Below are 8,468 nucleotides of genomic sequence, written 5' to 3'. Positions count from 1 at the left end.
ATGTGTTTAACACATTTTATTCATAAAAAAATACTAAAGTCTATTATTGACTTACACTATTTATCTTTTGTAGTTCACAAAAGATTATTTCCATCAGTTCTCTGCAGGCCTACAGAAATCTGAGGAAAATTCCTTGCGCGCAATTTATATTCATCACCATTCCCTTTGTTCACTATCCGTGAATACAATAATATAAATTATTATTATTTTTGCGCGTTACTGTACTTGTTGTTCATTATTATGAAACCTCGATGTCTACGTGTTATAACTAATGATTTTAGTGTGGTAATAACTAGTTTTACACTTCCGTGCAATTATTAAGGGCTAAACAATAATATTTCACATAATTTTAGTGTTTGTTAGTTTAAAAAAAATATTTGCAAGATGTAAAATTTATGTAGTGCATCAGAGTACTGAAAAGTAAGTTACGTACAGGGCAAAGGGTATGTTCTCACTCATTCACTCCTGCTGTTGCTGTTCTTCATTCTCATCATCACAATTTACATTCTCATCGCCGCTACCGTGTTCCGAAGCATAGTATTTCTTCAATCTCTGGACCGAAATTGAGTCTACGACTGTCTGTCCCCGTTTTGTCTTATATTCCACTTTGCAAACATTGGGATTTTCTTTTGCTATAATTTTAGAAGGTCCTTTATATACTCCCGAAAAGCATTTAGCGGTGTGTACACGATGACTACCATCGTATACTAGAACCAATTCTCCTGGCGTAAATTCAATGGACTGATGACGTTTATCGTAGTACTTTTTTGCTTGTCGGTGGCGTTTCTGTAGAGACTCATAAGCTGCTTCTCGTGCTTTTTCGAGAATCTTGAATCTCATCTCGTTGTTTACATTCACACTGGGCGTTAAATGTAGTCCGCTCTCCCAGACTAATCTAGGCGTAAATCCATGAAGAAGAAAAAATGGACTGTTCTTCAAATTCTCCTGGTAATTAACGTTGTATGACCACACGGCCGATTGCAAGTATAAAAGCCAGTCTGTGTGTTTTGAGTTAACTAAGTTTTTCATAAGTCCCTGTAAAATAGCATGTGATCGTTCCAATAATCCAATTAAATTGTGATTAGCTGCTGGAGCGAATTTCAGATGGATTCCACATTTCTCCGATAGTTCTTTAAATAAACTAGCTGTGAATGAAGTACCTCTGTCTGTATCTAAATGAGAAGGACATCCGTAGCGCAAAATTACATTTTCAAAAAGGAAGTTAGCTGCTGTCTCACTTGAAGTATCTGCTACTGATTGAGCAATTAAAAATCGAGTACCATGATCGATTGCACTTAGTATATATTTATGGCGGAGCAAACCACTTGGTGGATACGGTCCGCTAAAATCTAAAGCGATTCTATCGAATGGTTTCTGTGAGTTGAACGTTAAAAGTTCTCCATATGGCGGTCCTTTTATGCGCTTATTCTGCTGACAAATTACACACTCCTTGACCATTTTCTGAATATGGTTCTTCATGAATGGAAAGTAAATCCTATCCAGTGCATTTTTGTATGTTTTAGTGAAGCCGTAATGCGCTCCTCCAGCTGGTAAACTATGTAATGTCTCAATAACAGTGTTGCGAAGTGACTTCGGTATGCATAATAATTTTTTAGTCGTAGCTCCCAGTTTATGTTGTCTATAAAGAAGTCCATTTTCCATAACATAATAGCAAGCTTGCCTCTGCAGGGAGGGATTGGGTGGGTTGTTGCCCCCCTCGTCTTCTTTTTCTTCCAAAATATTAATGATATTTCCAAAAAAAGAATCCTCTGGTTGGTGTATAGCAACATCAATTGTCTCATCTAACAATAATAATGTATGTGGCTCTGGAAGCTCCTCGTCTTCTCCCTGTGGATCATGTTCTGTTTCTCTGCTGATAGCATCCGCCATATTTTGTGTAGTTTTGCAGTGAATTGGCGTAAAATCGAACTCGGCCATCAACGTGTACCATCTAAATAATTTGTTTGAAAGTTGCGTTGAGGTGCGAATGAATGTGATTGCTTGGTTGTCGGTAAATAATTCGAAATGTCTCCCAAGTAAAAAGAATCTGAATGACTTAAATGCGTATATGATTGCCAACAATTCTTGCTCGATGGTTGAAAGTCGAGTTTCATGGTCTTTTAAAACTCTACTGCAGTAGGAAATCCTGCGATTTTCATCTATTTCATCCCGAAATATGATGAAAATAATAGAGCCTTCTAGCTTTTCAAATTAAGTACGGGAGATATGGCGCCGAAATTTTCACTTGTTAGCGCTTCACGTTGTGTTAATTATCAATTGTTACCAAATATCAAGAAAAGAAAGCAAAAGGTTTCAGCATTCCTTTTTCTGTTTCCTACTATGCTAAGAATTTATACATCCTACCCAATACCTTGGGTACGATACGATATCCAATGTTCTCTTATTACTATTGATGGAGGGTCCATTGTCTGTAGTTACTTTTTGAATTCAGGTGAACGATTGTTGTGATGACTCTCTGCATATTAAATGTACAGGCTTCCACTAATACTAGGACACCTGGATATGCCTATGGACTTTAATTTCCTTCGTTTACACTTATTTTTATTAGGAACCTCTCCAAGGCTCCTATTCAAAAATTCAACAGAGACAATCTCCATTAACCCTATGGATTTGTTTTCTCTTTCTCAACTTCTACAGCTTTTATAAAATAACTATTACGCATGCTTTAAGTTGGAGGTTTCTTGCATGGTAATAAAAAAACGGTATCTCAGTTACGTAAACCAGTCAAGTTTGTTTTATTTATTAGTATTATTCCGTAAAAAATCTCAAAATTCGTTTAGATAGTTCTTCTGAATGAAATCAAATACAAAAAGTGTAGTGCGCTGCCATCTATGAACGAATAATAGTAACTCATCCAATAGACTCTTACGTAGGTTAATGCTCCTCATCAGGGAGTCGTAACGTAACGAAATGGAACGGTATTTTCAATTACGGTTTCCGTTACGTTACAACCAGAAACTGAATAACTTTTTTCGTGAACAGAAACGTTACCTCAGGTATATGAACATTACGTTACAGGTGTGCATAACGGTACCGAACCATAACTGATCTGTAAATCAGTAGGTCGTTAGGTGACGCTTTAACGTTACATCCATTGCCGGCAACCAGTAACGTTACAGGGTAAGAAACAAGTTCGTCACGATTGACTAGTAACTTTAGTGTGTGTGGAAAGTGATAGTAACGTTACAATTAACCAGTAACTTAATTGAGGTCACGATTGTAAAAACGTTACACTCTTTGCTTCAAAGCAACAACGTTATTTATAGCTGGTATCATACAGACGTTCCGATGTGCAATAACGTGTCCGATGCCGTGTTCCGGAGAGAATAACATAGGCCTCTCGTATAATTGTGCTCGTTACTTTTGTAACGTTACAGTTCTTTCCCTTCACAAAAGTCTGTTTCAAAAAAGTGATACACATATCCGTTACGAATAGTAAATACCGTTATCGAAGGCGTTTTCGAAGAAGCCTCACAATTATGATCGGCAGCATACTAACATTACAGCATTTGACATTTTGAAAGTCATTAAATTATAATACGTATTTTCGTTTTGGATGTCAGTGAAAAAATGAAATTGTAAAACAAAACGTTTGAAAACATCCGTAAACAAGATTCAGCGTGACAGAAGTTCTGGTTATTGGAATTTACTGATTAACTATGTATTTATCACAAATATATTTATTTTCTGCATACTAAATCACTTTACGTGGATTTGTTCTAATTTGATTATGTATGCAAGATGAATTTTAACATGTGCGTTCACTTTATACGATAGAAAACAAACGTTTGTTGTAAGAAAACGTTTATGTATATCTTTCTCTCTCTCTCTCTCTCTCTCTCTCTTTTTCAGTTTACATGTGTTACATCAATTAAAAAATACAGTATGTTTGGCGATGAGAATGATTCATGCTTAGATTAAATTGCTGAAGGACGAAACATAAAGGACCAACCAAGGAATCATCTGTGCTACGCGTTCATCCACGTAAGCGAGAGGCAAGCTTTTTCCTATCGGAAGACGAAAAATAATTATTTGCTGCACGACCTTGATAAGGCGAACTGAACCACAAGGAAAGAAACCTGTGCAGACCCGCAACTCCTGTGCACTGTACTACTACCACGTGGAGGGGAGGGGGAGAGTTGACCGTTCTTCCTTATGGGCCGAGCTGAAGAGTAGAAGAGCTGTGCGGGGACTTTTCGTCCAAGGTTTTTTCCCTTGTGTTCGCTCGTAGCAGCAGCAGCACCACGCAAAATCGGAAAATGTGAATCCTCAAACTTTGTACACGTGACCTTCGGTCACGAAGCAGCCGAGTAGACAACGCCCTGGGGCGATATGAAAGGCACTTTTAGCAAGTAGAAACTACGTAGAAACGAAACGTTAGATGGAATTGTTGTACGAAACAAACGAAACCGCGTTTGTGCAACTGGTTTGTGGCTAGACAGGGCCATTGGACTCTCAAGAAGGCAAGAATTGTATGGGAAGTGATTCTCAAAACTAAGCGAATAAAAGGACAGTATATTTTATCATTTACAAGGGCCCTCATCCGCTTACAATTTTGAAAATTACTTTCAGTAATTCTTGTCTTCTTGGACAGGAGGTTCATTAAACTTTTTGGTGTAGAAACAGACAGAGCGCCCACCTACCACGTTTGAAAGAAGAGCATAGGCAGACATGAAAGTAATTTTCAAGTACGTAAGGACGACAGTCGACGTGAACATTGAGCAACGTGTGACTGCGAAATACAATCGTAACAAAGGACAGGATTCTTCAAGAAACAGTAATTTCATAAAACTTCCTATCATTAACTCAGTTCATCCTTTTATCCTCTTTTGTTTGTTATACTTTTGTATTATTCTTGTTTTATATCGCTTTTCTGCCACTTGTAGATAATCGCGACGATGAAGATGAATGATGATCATATTAAATCTATGAAGGGATGCTTACAAAAAAAAAAAACAGCCATGCCCAGGTGTCTACTCGAACTTGGAATGTTTGGTACCGAGTGTATGAGTGGACCACTCAACGACTTCGGTCTTCGAGGCTACGGTTTCAGTTGCAACATGCAGTATAATTACGTTTCTACTACTACTACTTATAAAGCCCCCTTGACACATGAGATACTACAAATAATTTCAGGCATACCCTCGAATTTTGATTGCCTGGCACTTTTTTAAAGTAAGTAATGAAGTCACGTTTATATTCATATTAGGCCTACGACTAGCTCGAACTAAAAACGCTTGTGAAATACTGTGTATATGTTATCCTTCTGAAGTGAGAAACTTCATATTCTGCTAAGAAAATATGCATGAAAAATTATATTTGTAGCTACTACTTGAAGAATTCAAATTATTATGATGGAATTTCAACTTACGTATACTCTGCATATAATGTGTTATCGGAGAGGAGTTTTTGTCTCGCAGTCAATTTATTTTTAGTTGAGGAACTCGAGAGTAAGTTGGAAATATTTAATGACCCACGTTGTGGTGTGCTGTTCGATTAATCAGAATTGGAGTGAGAGAAATCTGTAGTTAAGGTCATTCAACACGTCAATTTGTAACTGTGAATGCAAGTTTTCTTTGATTTAGCGGGAAATCAGTTTGCTATTGTTGTAAGTAATAAATTGAAACATATATATTTTCTGCTCGAGTAGGAATCCACAGCCCTTATCCAATCAATCACTTTCTGTGTTTGAAACTTCTGTCTAGGAAAGCTACACACAATTTGCTTTTAATAACAGAAGCTTCAAAATAACCTATCCATTCTTGTCTTGCAAGTAATGTTTGATTTGATTTGTTATATTTAACTTTGGTTTTCTGCCACTTTTGGCTAATCGCGAAGACGAGGATGGGTGATGCAATGACAAAATTGATGAAAGGACATCACGAAGAAAATAATGAAAACAATACACAGGCTGGGATCTGAACTCGGGACCTGTGGTGTCGCATTGTTCATGAAATAAAAACATAACATGTATAGTGGCTCAAATTAGTAATCGAATATGTAGCATTTTGCTGCATTTCTTCCCAATATTTCGAAATTAACAACATGTACATAAATATAAACGATAGTGAAATATTTATAGGCATTTATTAAAGCTATATTCCCTGTTACATTTTTTTCTTTTTTAATTTTGGGTGCGTCAGCACTTAGGCTATTTTGCAACCGCCACGTTATACGGGGTCCAGCCCCTTACCATAACAAATAACGTAACTGTAATATCGAATAACTGAAATATTAAAATATTCTGACTTAGGTTAAAAGCTGAGGCTCTAAAGGGGCACTCAGCACACATGACAAAAAACAGAACACACAGAATTATACTGGCCATAGGGTCAGTCGCCAGAGCCTCGTTAGTCTGCAAAGAGCAGTCCAGGGTGTACTACGTGGAATGAAGTTGACGATTGGGTGTACTACGTGGAAGGTCACCCCTTACACCCCTGTTACGGTTTCAAATCTGAGAATAGTTATTTATGTTTTGGTGTGAAAGAAGAGATCACTTTAATATTCAGACAAATCGTGAAAGCCTTCTGTTTCTGTTAAGCTACGTTTCCATTCAGACAAGTTCCAGACTCATGACGTGCAACATGTGCCGGCGCATGTTGCGCGTCATTTAGTGTACTCGTACTGCTTCCAATTCAAAACTACTTCTTCAAAATACGTCCGCAACAACACTGGAGTGCAGGATCGCAGTGTAGCGTTGTGCAGTGCTTTAGAGTAGTCAGTGTTCCTTCTCTTGTATTGTAATAATTTGGTGGTGATTTAACTTGGGTAAAGATGAAAAATAAAGCTATGGCGGGTTTGTTGGTTATGGCAGGCGCGTATCATGAATTTCTAAAAAAAGAGGCGAAAACAACCTAGATGGTGGATTAGAAGTTTTCTAGCAAAAAATTAACTCGTTGATGAGAGACTTACGTCTTCAAAGTGGATACGAAAACTTTGTAAGAATGACTGCAAGTGATTTTGCATTGTTATTAAATCTTGTTGGACCACAGATTGTAGTCGCGTCGTCTGTTTCTACTCTAGTTCGTATGCCCCAGGAACTTGCTGCAGGCTGTTTCCATTGTCCGCCGCGCACGTTGTGCGTCTTAATCGTTTGGGGCAATTTTGTCCCCGGCACTTGCGCCGCGGCATGTTGCAGACAGTTTCCATTTCAACAAATGCTTGGCACATGCAGCGTCGCATGCCGCGTGTCATGTTGCGCGGTAAAATTTGTGGTAATAGAAACGAGACTTTACATAGTTCTTTTATCGGTCAACTACAGTGCGGGGAAGAAACAATTCATGCTATTTCCTAACTACGTCTGTTACCAGTAGCTCCATTGCCCTTGACTGAAGTACGAGAAAAATGGGTAACAAAAACAAAAATACAACATTTGACGAACTGCAGCTATTTATTTTTACCTAACCAAAGGGTGCAGGTACAGGGAAATTAAAAATGTTAAGTACATGTAAGAGTACCGTGGGTGACGCAATAAAACAAAATGAAAAGGAAAATGAGGTAGATTCCGTATCTCAGAAAATTCAACCAAGAGAAATAGGAGAACGAAATGAACGAGCTTCAGTATGAAAAATAAAGACCCTTTCCTCACCCCCATCCCCTTCCCAAACCAAGGGCTCCGAAAGCAGCAGTGCAACTTGGAGCAGGCACTGGGACTGCTGTACGTTCAGTAGCGTTTGGTCCGAAAGCGAAATTCCTAGAAAAATGTCACAGTTCGTCCGCGACGGTTTAATGAGTTGCATTTCGCCCGAGCCTGGCTGATGATGAGTCATACCTTGACTAACTGGTGGCAGCGGTGGAATTAGTGACTAGGATACCTCAGTTAACAACTTTTAAAACTACATTGCATAGACAGCGGAGTGTAGCGCAGGAGTGCAGACTCAGTCAAATCGTCGAGAGAGGGGTCCCGGGTTCGATACCCGGTGGAGGCACAAGTGGTTCGGATCCCACTTTAAATTGTAGGTCCAGTCCCGATTAGCCTTACTGTGCATAAAGGGGACTTAAAACAACAAATAAAATCGTTGAGAGGAAGTGAACTTGGATCCAGAAATTTTAGTCATGGCAGTCAACACTACTACTTCTAAGCAGCTCCCATAAGTGACTGAGGTTAGAATGAAAGTTTGTCTTGTTTTAAGTTCACTTGTATGCACAGATAGGCTAATTGGGAGTGGGCCTACAGTTCAAAGTGGAATTCGAATCACAGGAATCGAACCCGGCTAGAATGCAAGTGTTTTCTCATACTCACATGGGAAGTTGTTTATGTTATTGTTTCACATAATTTGTAGGTAGTCACACGTGGTCTGAGAAACAGAAAAGTCACACATAGCCTACGCATAATTCTCTCGAGGCAGTTTGTTGCAAGAACTTTGCTTGCAGGCCACGGACAATAACTTTCATGGGTAAAAAAGTGTCCCATCATAAGGTAGAGAGCATCCTGCTTAGAGCAATGT

The sequence above is a fragment of the Lepisma saccharinum genome, chromosome 2, assembly GCF_977018435.1.
Source record: "Lepisma saccharinum chromosome 2, izLepSacc3.1, whole genome shotgun sequence".
Classification (NCBI taxonomy): domain Eukaryota; kingdom Metazoa; phylum Arthropoda; class Insecta; order Zygentoma; family Lepismatidae; genus Lepisma; species Lepisma saccharinum.
The sequence above is the reverse complement of the archived record's forward strand: the minus strand, read 5'-3'. Positions refer to the sequence as shown.